Source organism: Schistocerca americana, chromosome 2 (genome assembly GCF_021461395.2).
Source record: "Schistocerca americana isolate TAMUIC-IGC-003095 chromosome 2, iqSchAmer2.1, whole genome shotgun sequence".
NCBI classification, from domain to species: Eukaryota; Metazoa; Arthropoda; class Insecta; order Orthoptera; family Acrididae; genus Schistocerca; species Schistocerca americana.
In genome coordinates this window covers 955,288,548-955,310,829 of record NC_060120.1, presented here as the reverse complement: position 1 = coordinate 955,310,829, position 22,282 = coordinate 955,288,548, and the positions used below count along the sequence as shown (strand labels likewise).

The 22,282-nt window shown below is 44.5% G+C and overlaps 1 protein-coding gene across 2 annotated transcripts in view; it reads left to right on the top strand.

Moving 5' to 3' along the window:
• LOC124596132 overlaps positions 1-22,282 on the top strand; it is a 223,424-nt gene that overhangs the window by 130,590 nt on the left and 70,552 nt on the right. The window contains exon 1 of one of the 2 annotated variants that reach the window (XR_006978284.1): positions 19,863-20,024. The exons of the other annotated variant lie outside the window; for it this stretch is intronic. The gene's annotated coding sequence lies outside the window, so the exon portion shown is untranslated. Of the gene's footprint in view, positions 1-19,862; positions 20,025-22,282 lie in introns of those variants that run through there. 2 annotated transcript variants of the gene reach the window in all.

Genomic DNA, 22,282 nt, shown 5'->3' with positions numbered 1-22,282 from the left:
TACAATTCCGAGAAGGTGTATTTACATTGTGCTGACCACCAAGATTGCACTGAAAAGTCGTCTTCAAATAATTCTTGCTAAACTGAAATGGGGAAAAGAAAGTCATAGAAGCCACGTTCTATTGACATTAGATGTACAGGGTGTTACAAAAAGGTACGGCCAAACTTTCAGGAAACATTCCTCACACACAAAGAAAGAAAATATGTTATGTGGACATATGTCCGGAAACGCTTACTTTCCATGTTAGAGCTCATTTTATTACTTCTCTTCAAATCACATTAATCATGGAATGGAAACACACAGCAACAGAACGTACCAGCGTGACTTCAAACACTTTGTTACAGTAAATGTTCAAAATGTCCTCCGTTAGCGAGGATACATGCATCCACCCTCCGTCGCATGGAATCCCTGATGCGCTGATGCAGCCCTGGAGAATAGCGTATTGTATCGCAGCCGTCCACAATACGAGCACGAAGAGTCTATATTTGGTACCGGGGTTGTGTAAACAAGAGCTTTCAAATGCCCCCATCAACGAAAGTCAAGAAGGTTGAGGTCAGGAGAGCGTGGAGGCCATGGAATTGGTCCGCGTCTACCAATGCATCGGTCACCGAATCTGTTGTTGAGAAGCGTACCAACACTTCGACTGAAATGTGCAGGAGCTCCATCGTGCATGAACCACATGTTGTGTCGTACTTGAAAGGCACATGTTCTAGCAGCACAGGTAGAGTATCCCGTACGAAATCATGATAACGTGCTCCATTGAGCGTAGGTGGAAGAACATGGGGCCCAATCAAGACATCACCAACAATGCCTGCCCAAACGTTCTCAGAAAATCTGTGTTGATGACGTGATTGCACAATTGTGAGCGGATTCTCGTCAGCTCACACATGTTGATTGTGAAATATTACAATTTGATCACGTTGGAATGAAGCCTCAGCCGTAAATAGAACATTTGCACTGAAATGAGGATTGACACATTGTTGGATGAACCATTCGCACAAGTGTACCCGTGGCAGCCAATCAGCTGCTGATAGTGCCTGCACACGCTGTACATGGTACGGAAACAACTGGTTCTCCCGTAGCACTCTCCATACAGTGAACAGTGACGTGGTCAACATTACCTTGTACAGCAGCAACTTCTCTGACGCTGACATTAGGATTATCGTCAACTGCACGAAGAATTGCCTCGTCCATTGCAGGTGTCCTCGTCGTTATAGGTCTTCCCCAGTCGCGAGTCATAGGCTGGAATGTTCCGTGCTCCCTAAGACGCCGACCAATTGCTTCGAACGTCATCCTGTCGGGACACCTTCGTTCTGGAAATCTGTCTCGATGCAAACGTACCGCGCCACGGCTATTGCCCCGTGCTAATCCATACATCAACTGGGCATCTGCCAACTCCGCATTTGTAAACATTGCACTGACTGCAAAACCACGTTCGTGATGAACACTAACCTGTTGATGCTGCGTACTGATGTGCTTGATGCTAGTACTGTAGAGCAATGAGTCGCATGTCAACACAAGCACAGAAGTCAACATTACCTTCCTTCAATTGGACCAACTGGCGGTGAATCGAGGAAGTACAGTACATACTGGCAAAACTAAAATGAGCTCTAAGATGGAAATTAAGCATTTCCGGACACATGTCCACATAACATCTTTTCTTTATTTGTGTGTGAGGAATGTTTCCTGAATGTTTGACCGTACCTTTCTGCAACAGCCTGTATATGTTAATAAAAACCACCACAGCTGTAGGGCTATCGTATTTAGCGCAGCGCGTTGTCATGTTCCCTGCAATTACTGTTGGCTGTGCTTGTGCCAGGAGGGCAGCGAAGTGTGTCAGTGTGCTCATCTTCTTTTAGTGTTATGTATAGCGATCAGACATTTCTGAGTCATAACACCGGCCCATACCTGCTACTTTATGACAAATTGTTACAAAGACTGTTGGTGAGCCGGCTGGAGTGGCCGCGCGGTTCTAGGCGCTACAGTCTGGAACCGAGCGACCGCTACGGTCGCAGGTTCGAATCCTGCCTCGGGCATGGATGTGTGTGATGTCTTTAGGTTAGTTAGGATTAATTAGTTCCTAAGTTCTAGGCGACTGATGACCTCAGAAGTTAAGTCGCATAGTGCTCAGAGCCATTTGAACTGTTGGTGAACTGTCGGTTCCCTGAAAATGACCATTTACCACGAACCCAATTCTGGTGTAATAAACGTATCCGAAATACACGTGGCTCGTCAAAGGGTAACTCCGAAAATTAGTAAGTTTTCTTTTTCGTGTGTGTCTGTGGACAACGCGACACTTCTGCTTTTTGGTGAGTGGTTTGATCGAAAAGTACACTACTGGCCATTAAAATTGCTACACCACGAAGATAACGTGCTACAGACGCGAAATTTAACCGACAGGAAGAAGATGCTGTGATATGCAAATGATTCGCTTTTCAGAGCGTTCACACAAGGTTCGCGCCGGTGGCGACACCTACAACGTACTGAAATGAGGAAAGTTTGCAACCGGTTTCTCACACAAACAGCAGTTGACCGGCGTTGACTGGTGAAACGTTGTTGTGATGCCTCGTGTAAGGACGAGAAATGCGTACCATCACGTTTCCGACTTTGATAAACGTCCGATTGGAGCCTATCGCGATTGCGGTTTATGGTATCGCGACATTGCTGCTCGCGTTGGTCGAGATCCGATAACAGTTAGCAGAATATTGAATCTGTGGGTTCAGGAGGGTAATACGGAACGCCGTGCTGGATCCCAACGGCCTCGTATCACTATCAGTCAAGATGACAGGCATCTTGTCCGCACGGCTGTAACGGATCGTGGAGCCACGTCTCGATCCCTGAGTCAACAGATGGGGACATTAGCAAGACAACAACCATCTGCACGAACAGTTCGACGATGTTTGCAGCAGCATGGACTATCAGCTTGGAGACCGTGGCTGCGGTTACCCTTGACGCTGCATTGCAGACAAGAGCGCCTACGATGGTGTACGCAGCGACGAACCTGGGTGCACGAATGGCAAAACGTCATTTTTTCGGATGAATCCAGGTTCTGCTTACATCGTCATGATGGTCGCATCCGTGTTTGGCGACATCGCGGTGAACGCACATTGGAAGCGTGATTTCGTCATAGCCATACTGGCATATCACCCGGCGTGATGGTATGGGGTGCCATTGGTTACACGTCTCGGTCACCTCTTGTTTGCATGACAGCACTTTGAACAGTGGACGTTACATTTCAGATGTGTTACGACCCGTGGCTCTACCCTTCATTCGATCCCTGCGAAACCCTACCTTTCAGCAGGATGATGCACGACCAGATGTTGCAGGTCCTGTACGGGCCTTTCTGGATACAGAAAATGTTCCACTGCTGCCCTGGCCAGCACATTCTCCAGATATCTCACCAATTGAAACGTCTGGTCAAAGGTGGCCGAGCAACCGGCTCGTCACAATACGCCAGTCACTACTCGTGATGAACTGTGGTATCGTGTTGAATGTGTATGGGCAGCTGTACCTGTACACGCCATCCAAGCTCTGTTTGACTCAATGCCCAGGCGTATCAAGGCCGTTATTAAGGCCAGAGGTGGTTGTTCTGGGTACTGATTTCTGAGGATCTAGACACCCAAATTACGAGGAAATGTAATCACATGTCAGTTCTAGTATAATATATTTATCCAATGAATAGCCGTTTATCATCTGCATTTCTTCTTGGTGTAGCAATTTTAATGGCCAGTAGGGTATTTACAATCTACAAGAACTTTCCTACAACGGGAAATACATCTCTGGTGATTTGTTGTTAATATGTACATTATTCAGCTTTTGTGTACATAGTGATCAAGATGTTATGGCTTGGTTTTATTTTAACAGCACGTTCGTCGGAGGTGGTATAACTGTTAAGTTCCAGAGAGCACTTCTATCACTCTCGTTCCATCTGACGATGATGGTTGAGCCTCCCGTTTAAGTAGAGTGCAGAAAAGTTCGTCCTGCGAGAATACCGAAAATACGTACTCTATTATGTTGGTGTTCAAGTTCGTATCGTTTCTGTTTTGCATGCTGTTATTCCGGTTGCTATGTGTTTATCTATAGATCGTCATTTTTTTGCTTGTAGTTCACTGTTGCTATTTGAGTTTATGTATTTTTTTAGTTCAGTGGAGGTGTGATAGCAGCGTTTGCGCCGTGTATAGGATAGCGTCATTAGACAGAGCATAGCAAGAAAATGGTTTTACCGTTTTAAGGACCGTTTTGACATTAGTGATTCTGCACGTCCAGGAAGACTTTCGGGGCTTGATGAAAGTCGTGTTAACACAGTAATCCGCAAGGATCCACGTCAGCGTACTCGAGAACAGACAAATTTGTTGAACTGTGATGTCCACCATTTGCATGCAATGAGGAAGGTTCAAAAATCTGGTGTATGTGTACCGCATGCTCTAAGCTAAAATGACAAAAATCAGCGAGTGGCCATATGTGCATCTTGCTTGCTCGTCATCAATTGTCTCGTGTACAACGCCGACCATTCCCATGCTGTATAGTTACTGGTCACGACAAATGGTGCCTTTGTACTAACATAAATAAAAGAAAGGAATGATTGTGTCGAAGCAAGGCAGAAATTGCCCGTCCAGAGACCTGCGCGTACACACGAAAGATAATGTTATGGATCTGGTGGATGATCGACGGTATGGTGTACTTCGAATTACTTCCCCTAGATGGAACCATCACTGCTGACATTTGTCAACAACTGAGTCATCTTGCAGATACAACTGAAAGTCTACCCCTTGTCTGTTAATGATTAATTCTTATGTAAGAAGGATCTCCCTTTAATATGAGCGGACGCAGTGCTCCATGGTTCCCATTTCTATCGCTATGTGTCTAATTCTTTCAATTAGGCCCGATAAATTGAGATATGGGTAATTATACCCGCTAGAAAAGATAGTATTCTAATTTAAAAATGAAGCAACGGATAACGCAACATCGGTGAATGGCCATGGAACAATACGTGAACATTAGGAACCGTAAGACTTTCCTTTTCTGATGCTATGAATTCAGTTAGTCCGCATGGAGTGCATAATGCATACAATGTATATGCCTGGATTGAAAATTCATAGAATATAGTCGTTATCTCAGTGGTATGGATGAAGGATATTAAATAACGCTGAGAGAGAATTTCAATTGTCATTCTGATTTATTTCGATAATATTTAAGAAAACTATTACTCTCTGTGATAAAACATTCAAGGAAACTATTACTCCTTCTGACAAAACATACATGAAATCTATTATATTTAAGAAAACTACCACTCTCAGTGACAAAACCTACATGAAACACTCACTATCTCTTGCATCTCGTCATGCCGGAAACATAGACAACACTTCGTCGCCAGTTACATCTACTAATGATTAAAATGGGTAAAAATGAATGTGACTGAATGGTGGCCTCTTAACACCATTTAGTTATTGTCACACCTATTTAACGCGCGGAGTAGGGAAGGATATTACCTATCACTCTCTCAAACATTACTTGTGTTACTACACATGCAGTACCATGCGGATAAGTTCATGTTGAAACCGCGTATTATGCAAGCGCAATGCAACGTGAGCAAACCAGCCCAGTCTTCATGACTCCACATTATTCATATTATGATTAACGAATGGCAAATCCAGTGACTATCGTTATGAATGCTGGCAACACGTGGCCAAGTTCGACAACAAAGAAACGAGTAAAATAAACCGTTGAATCATGAAAAATTTATATTACTTATATCCAGAACGAAACTATACAACAAATGAAAAATTAATGAACCTAAGAACAAGAATTGTCTCTCAGAGTTAATTGGTATCCTTCATCCTTACCACTGAGATAATGGCTATATTCTATGAATTTTCAATCCAGGCATATCCATTGTATGCATTATGCACTCCATGCGGACTAACTGAATTCATAGCATCAGAAAAGGAAAGTCTTACCGTCCCTAATGTGCACGTACTGTTCCATGGCCATTCACCGATGTTACGTTATCCGTTGCTTCATTTTTAAATTAGAATACTATCTTTTCTAGCCCGTATGATTACCCATATCTCAATTTATCGGACCTAATTGAAAGAATTAGATACACAGTGGTAGAAATGGGAACTATGGAGCACTGCGTCCGCTTATATTAAAGGGAGATACTTCTTACATGAGACTTAATCAGCTTAACAAACAAGGGTAGAGTTTCACAACCACAAAAAACAGTCAGGAAGACTGCATGATGCGATGCTACTATACGATAACGCCAGCCCGCGATCTGCTAGAGTTCAAATGTGTGTGAAATCTTATGGAACTTAACTGCTAAGGTCATCAGTCCCTAAGCTTACACACTACTTAACCTAAATTATCCTAAGGACAAACACACACACCCATGCCCGAGGGAGGACTCGAACCTCCGCCAGGAACAGCCGCGCAGTCCATGACTGCAGCGCCTTAGACCGCTCGGCTAATCCCTCGCGGCGCGATCTGCTAGACTGACAATAAACACATATAGGAGCTGGTTTGGGAAGTCATTCAGCAGCCACCTTACTCACCTAATCTTGCGCTCTCAGATTTTCACTTTTTCCGCTCTCTATCGAAGAACCCTCAAGGAACTTCCTTTCCGGATGAAAATACGTTCCGATGATGACTTGACGAGTTTTTCGCCTCAAAGCAATATGATTGCTACAGGCGCGGAATCAAGAAGTTACTCCAGCTTAGGCAGACTGTTGTAAAGAGTGAAGGAGAATATATTATTGATGACTAAAGTCTATTGTGTTTATTAAACTTATGGAAAAACTCTACGAATTAACCAAATATATGTCAGTGAAGTTCGCTCATCGCATTTCGTTTCATCTGAATGAGGCAAAGGCTCAGACAAGGTGCTTTTTCATACTAACGACTGCCCATTTTCATAGCGGCTCTATTCCTACCGCTCGCCTTACTGTAATCACATGTGTTATCGTTTGAGAACGAGCGAGAGCGTCTAACGACCGCGCGCAGGCACGCTGGCACGCACGAAATACATTTCCAGAACGGCCTAATGCAGGAGAGGTATGCGCCTCTGGCTATGAGTGGCTGTAACGGGAAGGATTGCAGTCCACGCTAGCTTTTTCACTACCGCCTGAGTCAGCGGTCGCTGTCGCAATACGCCGAGTGCAGCAACACCCGTCAGTTGGAGAGCTGCTGATTATTGAGTCTTCACCAGGGGTGCTGAGGTAGGCGCCCGATTACCGGTGACTGGGCGCGCCGTGTCGCCACAGGCTGCGACACTGTCAGTGACACCACTAGCTGACGCAGCCAAAGGGCTTAAGGAACGGCGAGGCAACAGCTGTTTACCTCGCGCCTTTCGTCGCATACTTCACTCGAAACACATGGCTAGGTGGCTAATGGTTCAGATGCTGGTCTCGTATTCCCCAAAAACTGGTCCAAGAGGTCAGATGAACTCCCGAGAACGAATTAATCGGGTATGGGTGTACACTCACAAGCCTTTAAATACGACACAGCAATTTTCGAGAACATTTATCGGCAGTATGATAAAATATTTTAAAATACTAGGGCGTTCATTAAGTGATGCAACAGTTTTTTTTTTTCGAAGCAGGCTGGTTTTATTCAGAATTCCAATACACCATATGTTTCCCCATTCTTCTGACCACAAAGCCCTATTTTTCAACATAACCTCCGTTCAGTGCGACGGCCTTACGCCACCTCACTTGGATGGCCTGTATGCCAGTATGGTACTAGTCGGCGTCGAAGCCATCGTCTTACTTCTTCAATAACCTCGCCATTATCCAGTACTGCTTCCCGCCAAGTGCATCCTCCATTGGGCCAAACAGATGGAAGTAGGAAGATGCAAGATCCGGGCTGTAGGCGGATGAGAAAGAACAGTCCATTGAAGTTTTGTGACCTCCTCTCGGGTGCACAGAATTCTACATCTACATCTACGTCTACATCCATACTCCGCAAGCAACCTGACGGTGTGTCGCGGAGGGTACTTTGAGTACCTCTATCGGTTCTCCCTTCTATTCCAGTCTCGTATTGTTCTTGGAAAGAAAGATTGTCGGTATGCCTCTGTGTGGGCTCTAATCTCTCTGATTTTATCCTCATGGTCTCTTCGCGAGATATACGTAGGAGGGAGCAATATACTCCTCGGTGAAGGTATATTCTCGAAACTTCAACAAAATCCCGTACCGAGCTACTGAGCGTCTCTCTTGCAGAGTCTTCCAGTGGAGTTTATCTATCATCTCCGTAACGCTTTCGCGATTACTAAATGATCCTGTAACGAAGTGCCCTGCTCTCTGTTGGATATTCTCTATCTCTTCTATGAACCTTATCTGGTACGGATCCCACACCGGTGAGCAGTATTCAAGCAGTGGGCGAACAAGTGTACTGTAACCTACTTCCTTTGTTTTCGGAATACATTTCCTTAGGATTCTTCCAATCTCAGTCTGGCATCTGCTGTACCGACGATTAATTTTATATAGTCATTCCATTTTAAATCACTCCTAATGCCTACTCCCAGATGATTTATGGAATTAACTGCTTCCAGTCTGACCTGCTATATTGTAGCTAAATGATAAAGGATCTTTCTTTCTGTGTATTCGCAGCACATAACACTTGTCTACATTCAGATTCAATTGCCATTCCCTGCACCATGCGTCTATTCGTTGCAGATCCTCCTGCATTTCAGTACAATTTTCCATTGTTACAACCTCTCGATGTACTACAGCATCATCCGAAAAAAAGCCTCAGTGAACTTCCTATGTTATCCACAAGGTTATTTATATATATTGTGAATAACAACAGTCCTACGACACTCCCCTGGGGCACACCTGAAATCACTCTTACTGCGGAAGACTTCTCTCCATTGAGAATAACATGCTGCGTTCTGTTATCTAGGAACTCTGCAATCCAATCACACAATTGGTCTGATAGTCCATATGCTCTTACTTTGTTCATTAAACAACTGTGGGGAACTGTATCGAACGCCTTGCGGAAGTTAAGAAACACGGCATCTACCTGGGAACCGGTGTCTATGGCCCTCTGAGTCTCGTGGACGAATACCGCGAGCTGGGTTTCACACGATCGTCTTTTTCGAAACCCATGCTGATTCCTACAGAGTAGACTTCTAGTCTCCAGAAAAGTCATTATACTCAAACATAATACGAATTCCAAAATTCTACAATTGATCGACGTTAGAGATATAGGTATTTAGTTCTGCACATCTGTTCGACGTCCTTTCTTGAAAATGGGGATGACCTGTGCCCTTTTCCAATCCTTTGGAACGCTACGCTCTTCTAGAGACGTACGGTACACCGCTGCAAGAAGGGGGGCAAGTTTTTCGCGTACTCTGTGTAAAATCTAACTGGTATCCCTTCAGGTCCAGCGGCCTTTCCTCTTTTGAGCGGTTTCAATTGTTTCCCTATCCCTCTGTCATCTGTTTCGATATCTACCATTTTGTCATCTGTGCGACAATCTAGAGAAGGAACTACAGTGCAGTCTTCCTCTGTGAAACAGATTCCTTGCGTTACCATGGAGAAGGAGAAGTTTGTTTTGCATTTTTCTGGCGACGAACATGCTGAAGTCGTTCCGTCATTGCAGGAATCACAGCTGTTTTGTGCGACCGGCCAGCACGCGGGAGATCGGAGAGATTTGCGCGACATTGTTGCGATGACGACAGACGCCTCGCCCAACGACGCACCGCGCTTTTGTTCATGGCCATGTCTCCGTAGGCATTCTATAAACGCGTTTGAATATCTCCGATTCTCTGGTTTTCCGCCAAAAGAAAATCAATCACAGCTCTCCACTTGGAACGGTCCGCCCTTACAGACGCCATTTTGAAGGCTGTGTACAGCGCCGCCGCCTGTCGGAACCTCATGAAACTATAGGGACTGAAGTTGGAATATTCAACGATGTCCCAAACAAATTCCCCATCTTTTTCAGCGGAAATTCGCCGAGAGAAAAACGTGTTGCTTTACCTATTGAATGCCCCTCGTAGAATTAAAAATCGTCTTGACCGCAGTAGTACATTTGTTGTCTCTGGTAAATGCAGATGACGTTCCTTGATCCACGATACTTGTTTTTTCATCGCCATCGCCTGCCACCATGGTCTAATATGACCTGTAGATGGTCTCATTTTGTCCGAAACCGGTTATCATTACCAGTAAATATTTCATTGCAGTCAAGACTGTTTTCAGTTCGATTTTAATATTAAATACGAGGCATTAACTCTGCAGCTCAATCGTCAAGCACAACAAAGACGGTTGTCAATAACGTATGTTTGATCCACTTTTATAAAGCGTTTACATAACACTAGACGCAGACGTATGGAAGTAAGGAAGGAAGATTATAGTTAAAGATCGAATATGAACATAAAAATTATGTTCACTAATTTCTCTTTTTCAGAAATGCTTCTCACGCTATTGCCAAACTGCATTTTATTTTTCTGTCTACTTCAGCCATCGTCACTTATTTTGCTGCACAAATAACAAAAAGCATCTACAACTTTCTGTTTCTCATTTACTACTCTAATTCCCTCAGTATCGTCCATTTTAATTCGACTAAATTCCACTATCTTTCTTTTACTTTTATGATATTCATCTCATATCCTCCTTTCAAGACACTATCCATGACGTTAAACTGATTTTACAAGTCTTTTGCAGTCCCTGATAGAATTGCAATGTCACCGGCAAACCTCCAAGTTTTTATTTCTTCTGGCTGCCTCTCAATTTATCTTTTAGAAGAAAGCACACTCTGTTTAATAATAACCACAGGACCAGATTTTTACAACACTCGGAACCATGACAAAGTTTAAAGGAAACATTACTCACGAATAACATACCTAGGGGCACTCGGACCCATGGCAAAGTTTAAAGCAAACTTAAATCACGGTTAACATACCAACGGGCTCACACGTGATTCTGAAAGACTGGTAATACTGCAATACGCGCAATGAGAGCACCAATAAGCCCTTCTACATTGCTAAAGCGTTACACTTTTCCAAGCGTGAGTGAAACTACCCTCGCCTGCTCCCTGCCTTTGTCTCTTCAGCAGCAAAGCTTTGGGCATTCCGGGAATCCCGACTGCACGGTGGAGATCCGTAACGGAACCCAGAGTGCTGTATTGCTCCGCTCTCTGGTAGCAGCTTGTTTTCGTTTGTCGGGTCTCCATTCTGAGAAACGTTGTTTCGCTTTTCGTGTCTGAGCCAATATCACCGAGTAGCTCTCGAGTAGTTGTCTGTCGCCGAACCCGTAGGTGCACACTTCAAAATGAGTTTCCTTCTGGGAACACACTCCCCATACAGTCGACATAGTAAATAAGCATGTCCGCTGCAGTGAAACAACTGAAAAATTTGAAAGCAAATAAATCACCAGGTCGGATGGAATCCAAATTCGTACAAGGAGACTCTACGGCATCGGCCCCTTACCTAGCTTGCTTTCATCGTGAATCTCTCGCCCAGCAAAAAGTCCCAAGAAACTGTAAAAAAACTCAGGTGACTCCAGTATATACGAGTAAGAAGGGCAAAAGAACGGACCCGCGAAATTTCAGACCAACAGCTCTAACTTGGATTTGCTGCAGAATCCTTGAACATAATCTCGGTTCGAATATAATAAATTTTCTTGAGACCGAGAAGCTTACATCCACGAATCAGCTTGGTTTTAGAAAGCATCTCACATGATACACTGCGGACTATGGATGAAGGGGCAACACTCAGATTTCATACTTCTAGGTTTCCGGAAAACATCTGACACGGTGCCCCATTGCAGGCTTAACGAAGGTACGATCATAAGAAATAAGTTCACAGATATGTGAATGATTCGAGGACTTCTTTAGTAATGTAACCTCCCCACAAAATTTTTTGAAGGACAAAAATTTGAATGACAATGAAAATCGTGCTAAGTGTAACCTCCCCAGAGGAATTTGAAAGGACAATACTTAAATGTTAACGAGAATAGAACCTAGTGTAACCTCCCAGCAAATAATGTATGTCAATGACAATAAATGTGAGAACTAGCAATCTGAGCCATGTGTAAGCTCCCCACAAAAATGAAAGTCAATTCAATAAGAATCTCAGTGACAATAAAAACGCAAATAGACCGAAATGTCGATCTTAGGCCCTGTTCTTACCTCAGTAAAATTGCATCTGCTCTTATTTTTCGCCATAGCTTGAAGGAAATGCATCGCAAAAACTCTTTGAACTTAAGTAAATTTTTTCTTTAAAGAAATGCATGGGAAACTTTCTTTCAATAAAATGTTTGTTTTGTTAAAATGCTTGGTTTGAAAACAAAATTATTATTGGGGCGATTCTTGAACATAATTACACTTAAGATGCATTACATTATCAGATGAGCGCAATGCTGCTTCATTACCTTATTTAGCCGGCCGAAGTGGCCGTGCGGTTAAAGGCGCTGCAGTCTGGAACCGCAAGACCGCTACGGTCGCAGGTTCGAATCCTGCCTCGGGCATGGATGTTTGTGATGTCCTCAGGTTAGTTAGGTTTAACTAGTTCTAAGTTCTAGGGGACTAATGACCTCAGCAGTTGAGTCCCATAGTGCCCAGAGCCATTACCTTATTTAAAAAAATATACCTCGTCCTGAATCTTGACCAGAGGCCCATGTCGACGCCCGCCAACTCCTCACACACAACTCCGACTGTCTCTCGCGCGCAAGTAGCACTGACTGAGTGCTACTAGCAACTGCTACTACTGACTCCCTACATGCAACTGCCCTCTCGCGCGGTCAAGCGCAGACAAGCAAAGATAAATAACTCTCTGGTCAGAGATTCTGTCATGACTCGCCATCGCTGCTACAGAACATACGTGTTTCAGTAGTAGAACGCTGTATATTTTCCTCGATGGCGAATGTGCATTAGAGACAAGGGTATCGTCAGGAGTGCCATAGGGAAGTGTGATAGGACCTCTGTTGTTCTCTGTATACATAAATGATTTGGCGGTCAGGGTGGGCAGCAGTGTGCGGTTGTTTGCTGATGATGCCGTGGTGTACGGCAAGGTGTCGACGTTGAGTAACTGTAGCAAGGTACAAGACGACTTAGACAAAATTTCTAGTTGGTGTGATGAATGGCAGCTAGCTCTGAATGTGGAAAAACGTAAGTTAATGCGCATGAGCAGGAAGAACAAACATGTAATGTTCGGTTACAGTATTACTAGTGTCCTGTATGACACAGTCAAGTCGTTTAAATATATGGGCGTAGCTTTGCAAAGCTATGTGAAATGGAAGGAGCATGTGAGAACTGTGGTAGGGAAGGCGGGTGACAGACTTCGGTTTATTTGGAGAATTTAAAAAAAATAATGGTTCTCCTGTAGAGGAGAACACATATAGGACGCTGCTGCGACCTATTCTTGAGTACTGCACGAGTGTCTGGGATCCGTACCAGGTCGGATTGAAGAAACACATCGAACCAATTCAGATGCGGGCTGCCAGATTTGTTACCGGTAAGTTCGAACAACACGAAAGTGTTACGGAGATGCTTCGGGAACTCAAATAGGAATCCCTGGAGGGAGGTCGACGTTCTTTTCGAGAAACACTGTTGGGAAAACGCGGAGAAGAGGAATTTGGTGATAACTGCCGAATGATTCTACTGCCACCAGCATACATTGCTCGTAAGGACCACGAAGATAAGATTCGATAAATTAGAGCTCATACGGAGGTATATAGACAATCGTTTTTCCCTTATTCCATTTGCGAGTGAAACAGGAAAGGAAACGAATAGTAGTGGTACAGGATATCCTCCGCCACGCACCGTACGGTGTAGATGTCACCCGCGTCCGTGGAGGAATCCCTCCACCGTTCCACAATGTTTTCTCCGGCACACCCACTTTACAGGTGCTATCCATCGACAGAATCGAGCAGAGTTTATAGGAATGTTCGTCACAAATTCCTGCCGCTAGACTTCAGATCCAATTGGTTGGATGTTATCTAAGGGGCGGTTACCACTGCACAGAAGTTAACACATCAGTTGAACATCAGACCCCCCTCTGTAGAAAGTGTCAGTTACAGGATAAACCTCGGACATAGATTCATTTGTTCAGATAAAAATGCAATTTGGTCGTGGACGAGGAAGAAATTGTCTTTAATTACCAGAACGAGCCCTGGCACCAGAGGGATTAGAACGCTTCTGCGGAGTGACATTTCTACAGAGTGAAACTTCTATTGAACCTTGGGCGCTTGCTGGGATATGCGGCTTTTCGCAGGTACAGGCACACTAAGACGCCGAGCAGTGTAGCACAGCGTGATGTAGTCGACGAAACGTGTTCAGACGGAGAGAGGTAAATGAATGTAATGGCATGTCATTTGGCTGTGTCTCCGCTCAACGATTATTCATACACTACTGGCCATTAAAATTGCTACACCAAGAAGAAATACAGATGATAAACGGGTATTCATTGGACAAATATATTATACTAGAACTGACATGTGATTACATTCTCATGCAATTTGGGTGCATAGAACCTGAGAAATCAGTACACAGAACAACCACCTATGGCCGTAATAACGGCCTTGATACGCCTGGGCATTGAGTCAAACAGAGATTGGATGGCGTGTACAGGTACAGCTGCCCATGCAGCTTCAACACGATACCACAGTTCATCAAGAGTAGTGACTGGCGTATTGTGACGAGCCAGTTGCTCGGCCACCATTGACCAGATGTTTTCAATTTGTGAGAGATCTGGAGAATGTGCTGACCAGGGCAGCAGTCGAACATTTTCTGTATCCAGAAAGGCCCATACAGGACCTGCAACATGCGGTCGTGCATTATCCTGCAGAAATGTAGGTTTCGCAGGGATCGAGTGAAGAGTAGAGCTACGGGTCGTAACACATCTGAAATGTAATGTCCACTGCTCAAAGTGCCGTCAATGCGAACAAGAGGTGACCGAGACGTGTAATCAATAGCACCCCATACCATCACGCCGGGTGATAGGCCAGTATGACGATGACGAATACACGCTTCCAATGTGCGTTCACCGCGATGTCGCCAAACAAGGATGAGACCATCATGATACTGTAAACAGAACCTGGATTCATCCGAAAAAATGACGTTTTGCCATTCGTGCACCCAGGTTTGTCGTTGAGTACACCATCGCAGGCGCTCCTGTCTGTGATGCGGTGTCATGGGTAACTGCAGCCACGGTCTCCGAGCTGATAGTCCATGCTGCTGCAAACGTCGTCGAACTGTTCGTGCAGATGGTTGTTGTCTTGCAAACATCCCCATCTGTTGACTCAGGGATCGAGACGTGGCTGCACCATCCGTTACAGCCATGCGGATAAGATGCCTGGCATGTCGACTGCTAGTGATGCGAGGCCGTTGGGATCCAGCACGGCGTTCCATATTACCCATATTACACACCGATTCCATATTCTGCTAACAACCATTGTATCTCGACCAACGCGAGCAGCAATGTCGCGATACGATAAACCGCAATCGCGATAGGCTACAATCCGACCTTTATCAAAGTCGGAAACGTGATGGTACACATTTCTCCTCCTTACACGAGGCATCACAACGTTTCACCAGGCAACGCTGGTCAACTACTGTTTGTGTATGAGAAATCGGTTGGAACCTTTCCTCATGTTAGCACGTTGTAGGTGTCGCCACCGGCGCCAACCTTGTGTGAATGCTCTGAAAAGCTAATCATTTGCATATCACAGCATCTTCTTCCTGTCGGTTAAATTTCGTGTCTGTAGCACGTCATCTTCGTGGTGTAGCAATTTTAATGGCCAGTAGTGTATATGGATCTGGTGGGAGATTTCACCCGAAGCTATGCAGCCCACATAACATAAGTGTCATGCGTTTCTTTCTTCAAGACAATTTTCAGTCGCATTCTGGAGGGACAATGAAGACGCTCCTGCAGCGTTTCGATGGTAAGTGTTTAAGTGTTAGATCACCCACAATACAGCCCTCAATTGGATCCCTCCGTTGTTCATCTCTGCTCACATGAACCGCTTGCTACCACGACAACATTTTGGCACAAACAACAAAAGGCAGACCAGCGTAGAGAATTGGCGGGAAGCACAGGCGGCTTCTTTCTGTGACGAGGGTACTGCAAAGTTTGTAGAACGCCACGACAGGTGTGTGAGTCGGAGCAGCGACTATTTAGAGAGGTAGCTGGAAAGTGTGGCTAACTGTTGTGAACAAAAATTTTTTGATTTTCACTGTGGTTTTCATTTCACTACCGATGGGACCTTACTTTCCGAACAGCCCTCATACTATGCGTCAGTTAATAAAAGCGTGTGTAAAAACACCACTTCGTTATCCTGATATGGCATTTTTCATACTTTACATTATGTTAATTATGACACATGTGTCATAGGAGGTATTAAACGTAGTATGGAATATAAAAATGAGAAACAGCTACGACAGAGAGAAAATGAAAAGAAGTAAAAATACGTAAAGGTTTTTTTTTAAGTAACCGCTACGTCACAAACTTTGTCAACTATTGTATTACTTATTTATTTAGCACATGTTTCGAGATAATACCTCATCTTCAGGCTAAATGGCATTCCAAAAACAGCGTTACAATGAGGCCATACTGATGTTACATAGTCTTTTCGTAAATGCTGTGGTCATCTTTTTTCTTCTGGCGTGGCAGTCTCGTTGTGGGTCACTGGGGTGCCTCCATTTACGTTGATTTTGTAATTAAAAAAAAAAACTTTACATAATTCTTGAGACAGTCACGGTCGAAAAATAGCCAAAAAGTAAAAATATGCAGCTTACCTTTATTTGTGAGAAGCAGAAAAGTAATGATAAATTGCAGGCAGATTGATTGAGAGTATGAGCCACAAGAGATTAGGAGACTAAGCTGGTAGAACAAAACTAATTTATTTAATCGTATGGCTAGTGCCCCCGTCGGGCAGACCGTTCACTGGGTGCCGGTCTTTCAATCTGACGCCACTTCGGCGACCTGCAGTCGATGAGGATGATAGGATGATGATGAGAACAACACAACACCCAGTCCCTGGGCGGAGAAAATTCCCCGACCCAGCCGGGAATCGAACCCGGGCCCAGAGGATTGACAATCCGTCACGCAGACCATTTTTTTTTTTTTTTAATCTCACTTTGTTCGCTTTTGTTCGTTGCATCTGCTCGGGGCGGACGTCGTAAGACATCCGTTGAAGTTCGTTGTTGATCGATTAGCTCAGTTTTTTTATTACAGAGGGCTGCTAACCCTCTGACCGAACACGCTGAGCTATGGTGCCGGCTTTCTAATGGCAACAGCGCATGGCGGCCTGGATGGTATAAATAAATGGCTCTGAGCACTATGGGACTTAACTTCTAAGGTCATCAGTCCCCTAGAACTTAGAACTACTTAAACCTAACTAACCTAAGGACATCACACACATCCATGCCCGAGGCAGGACTCGAACCTGCGACCGTAGTGGTCACGCGGTCCCAGACTGTAGCGCCTTTAACCGCTTGGCCACACCGGCCGGCTACCATTCAGCTACCAGGGGCGGACAACAAAACTAATGAAGAGAGGAGAAAAAATGAACGGCGTCATTCTGTGGGAAACGAAAAGAGGGAGAAACTGAGACAAGAAGTATACCTGGAAGAAGAAGCGAGCATTTATTTCACTGTTTGACAGGGAGAAGTGGACGCACTTGTTAATTTATGAGAGGATAAGTTCTGAAGTTAACAAGAGATAATACTTGAACTTTTTTGAATGCTACAGGGTATTCAGCTACCGGCATGCTTAGAGCGCTGGGTAACTTGTTCCACAGGCGGACAGTAACAATGGGAAATGAGTTTGAAAATGTTTTTGTTTTATGGATAAGTACAATTACGGTACTTGTCAAGTCAGGTCTTATGTTTCAGTTATGATGATATGAGAGGTACTTTATCTGTGACGCAATGTACTGGGGTAAGTGCAATATGAGGAGCTGATGAAATAAATATTGAATATGTTAGCCCAGTTACATATCTGGCCACAGTGATTCTAACAAGACTCTTGAAGTACTGGCATGGTTTAACAGACAAAATTAGACGTAACGCACAAATACGTACTTGGTTGTAACCACCCAGAATTTTCATTACTCGTAACTTGTTGAATTACACTGCAGCAGTAGAAGTCGGGTCCTACTGTCCAGCGCAGCGCCTTTTGCTAATAATAACAACGTTCTAGGTCAAAGGTTCGAACCTCGCCACTAGTTAGAACTTCAATAAAAATCATCAGCAATAGAGGTCAAAGATTTCCGGTGTAATTATTCCACCATCAGTCTGCCAATGGTGTTTCGATAGAGGGCGGTAAATAGACAGAGGTTTAGGGCACCAACTTTCCCTTGGGACGGGAAACTATCCCTAAAAGGCAAAAGAATCAACGTTGATCAACGGCAAGAAGATGTCCAAGCAATGGAAACTACTGCATTAAAGACACATAATGTGTCTCTCCATTATCACTTATTTTGCTCCCCAAATAGCTTAACTCATTTACTACTTTAAGCGTCTCATTTCCTAATCTAACGCCCTCAGCATCACTCGACTTAATTCGACTGCATTCCATGATCATCGTTTTGCTTTTGTTGATGTTCATCTTATATCCTCCTTTCAAGACACTGTCCATTCCGTTCAACTGCTCTTCCAAGTTCTTTGCTGTCTCTGACAGAATTACAATGTCAGCGGCGAACCTCAAAGTTTTTATTTCTTCTCCATGGATTTTAATACCTACTCCGAATTTTTCTTTTGTTTCCTTTACTGCTTGCTCAATATACGGATTGAATAACATCGGGGAGAGGCAACAACCCTGTTTCACTCCCTTCCCAACCACTGCTTCCCTTTCATGCCCCTCGACTCTTACAACTGCCATCTGGTTTCTGTACAAATTGTAAATAGCCTTTCGCTTCCTGTATTTTACCCCTGCCACCTTTAGAATTTGAAAGAGAGTATTCCAGTCAACTTGTCAAAAGCTTTCTCCAAGTCTACAAATGCTAGAAACGTAGATTTGCCTTTCCTTAATCTTTCTTCTAAGATAAGGCTTAAGGTCAGTATTGCCTCACGTGTTCCAACATTTCTACGGAATCCAAACTGAACTTCCCCGAGGTCGACTTCTACCAGTTTTTCCATTCGTCTATAAAGAATTGGCGTTAGTATTTTGCAGCTGTGACTTATTAAACTGATAGTTCGGTAATTTTCACATCTTTCAACACCTGCTTTCTTTGGGATTGGAATTATTATATTCTCCTCGATGTCTGAGGGTTGCGATAGTAACAATATATATCTTAAACAGTCAGCGGCGACTATGATGTCTTTTAAGAAAAAGTAAATGTAGATTGTCAAAAGTTTTCTCTAAGTCTACAAATGCTAAAAATGTAGGTTTGCCTTTCCTTAATCTTTCTTCTAATGTAAGTCGTTGGGTCAATATTGCCTCGCGTGTTCCAACGCTTCTACGAAATCCAAACTGGTCATGATACATTTGTAATTATAATACGCGTAATTGGATGATGACCTAGCCGCGCCACTTGCTGATGGTACCTCTTCCCAGGTACAACAGGAGGATGTATATCAATTTCAAATGGATAAATAGTGCACTCGACAGAAAGAAATGGAAGAGGCTCTTAGAGAAGCGTTTGGTCGATGAGGCCGTTGTCACATGCAAAGTAAAGTAAGACTCCCGCACGATGATTCGTGCCCTCAACACAGGAGAAAGTGCGTGGCGTCCCGTGATGTGACTATTGTGACGTTGACTATGTCCCGTATGAATGGACCTGCACGGAGAAGGGGCGCTTTGGATACAGAGGTGGTGAGTTTCCCGCCTACCCGTGCGGGCGCGTCAGGTGTGCTTCGGTGGCGGCGCCGGCCGTTATACCTGCGGCTGGCCTCGACTCACGGCTGCCTCCCCGCCGGTGGCGCGCTCTGTGGAAGGCCGGCTGGCCGAGGCGGTGCCTGGTTGCCTGGTTAGTTAGTTGTTACCTTGCCGGCTCGCGAGGCAGCGGCAGCGGCGGCGGCGGTGGCGGCGGCGGCGGCGTGAGGACCGGCACACCTGCTAACATCGTGGCGCGGGCAACCATGCGCAGGTAAATTACCAGACCGGCTCTCCCTGCAGAGCGCCGCTCCACCATTCAGGTGCGGGCTCCGTGACAGAGCGCGCGTCTGCTGGCTTTCTTTGTCCCGCGGCGAGTCAACTTCTTTTTCTAGCGGTGGCTGCGTGTTGCTTGCCGGTTCACCTGTACAGCCGTCCTCTTCCAAACATTGTAAAGTGCATGGCAGAGGGAACTTTGCAGAACTCCTTCGTATTAGTGCGTCACCATGGTACATTCGCGGGAAAAATGCTTGAATGTCTCGTTGCGCTCTCTCTGGGGTTACCACTTCTAACCTGGACCTCGTCGGGACGCTCTGAGAAGGGGTTATAGAAATAAAGTAAAAGAATACTTAATATAAATCCTTTTTATTTATAGCACTGTTTCACGGAACTTGTTGCGGCAGAGGAAGTTGGTACACTAAATTTTTCGGAACATTTCATCTTTCTTAGCAAGTCTTTTTTAGAATGAAATTTTCACTCTACAGCGGAGTGTGCGCTGATATGAAACTTCATGGCAGATTAAAACTGTGTGCCGGACCGAGACTCGAAGTCGGGACCTTTGCCTTTCTCGGGCAAGTAATCTACCAACTGAGCTACCCAAGCACGACTCACGCCCTGTCCTCACAGCTTTAATTCCGCCAGTACCTCGTCTCCTACCTACAAAACTTCGCAGAAGCTTTCCTACGAACCTTGCAGAACTAGCACTCCTGGTAGAGCACTTGCCCGCGAAAGGCAAAGGTCCCGAGTTCGAGTCTCGGTCTGGCACACAGTTTTAATCTACCAGGAAGTTTCAAGTCTCTTTTTCCCCATTTACGTATTTGTGAAACTATGAATTCAGATTGTAGTTAAACGGGCACTGTAAGAGTGATTCCACAGCTCCTGACAGCAGTCGATTTCTTTCTTCAGACCACTGGGCCGACATCAGCGAAAATATTCTTTCCACAGTGGCACTGTATGCGGGAATAGAAAATACTCGCATAATTTTAGCAGTTGGAAATTGGGACAAAACTGGGTCTTTTCGGGGTGTCGGGACAAGAAAGTCCATAATAGTGGCGGTCCCGATGTATCGAGGCGGATGGCGACCCTAGCTATGTAATTAATTTTCGCGGTCCCTGCAAGGGTAATAGGCAGGCGGCTGAACATTGCAGACAGCCTTTGTCTGCCGTTTCAGCTCATACATTTTCCTGAGGGGCACTCCTCAGTCAGACAAATCTCTGTCTATATTTATATCTGCATGATTACTCTGCAGTTCACAATTAAGTGCCTCACAGAGGGTTCATCGAACTACCTTCAGACTATTACTCTACCGTTTCACTTTGGAACAAAGCGCGGGAAAAACGAACACTTAAATATTTTCATGTGAGCTCTGATTTATTTTGTATATTATGGTACCGGCCGCTGTTGCAGAGCGGTTCTCGGCGCTTCAGTCCGGAACCGCGCTGCTACTACGGTCGCAGGTTCGAATCCTGCCTCGGGCATGGATGTGTGTGATGTCCTTAGGTTAGTCAGGTTTAAATAGTTCTAACTCTAGGGGACTGATGACCTCAGACGTTAAGTCCCATAGAGCTTAGAGCCATCTGAAGCATTTTCTATGTTGGTGGGCGCCAATAAAATATTTTCACACTCTGAGGACAAAGTTGGTGATTCAAATTTCAGGAGAAACTCCCGCCGTAGCAAAAAACGCCTTTGTTGTAGTGACTCTCCCCAGTTAACTTATCATATCCGTGGTAGTCTCTCCCATATTTCGCGATGATATAATAAGAGCTGCCCTTTTTTTAATTTTTTCGATGTCCTCCGTCAGTCCTATCTGATGCGGATCGCAAACAAAGCAGCAATACTCCAGAAGAGAACGGAAAAGCACAGTGGTATTTTCTAACTGTTCTGCCAATAAATCGCAGACTTTGTTCGATTTTCCCACAGCGTTATCTATGCCATCATTCCAAGTTAAATTATTCGTAATTGTAATCCCTAAATATTTTGTTGGATTCACGGCCTTTGGATTTGTGTGATTTATCGTGTAATCGAAATCTGGGGAATTTCTTTTAGTACTCATGTGGATGACACCGTACTTTTAAATATTTAGAGTCAGTTTGCGCTTTTCGCACCATACAGGCACCTTGTCTAAACGATTTTGCAATTGGTTTCGATCATCTGATGACTTTATAAGGCGGTAAATCACAGTGTCATCTGCAAACAATCTAAGAGGGCTGCGCAGATTGTCTCCTAAATAGTTTCTGTAGACCAGGACCAGGA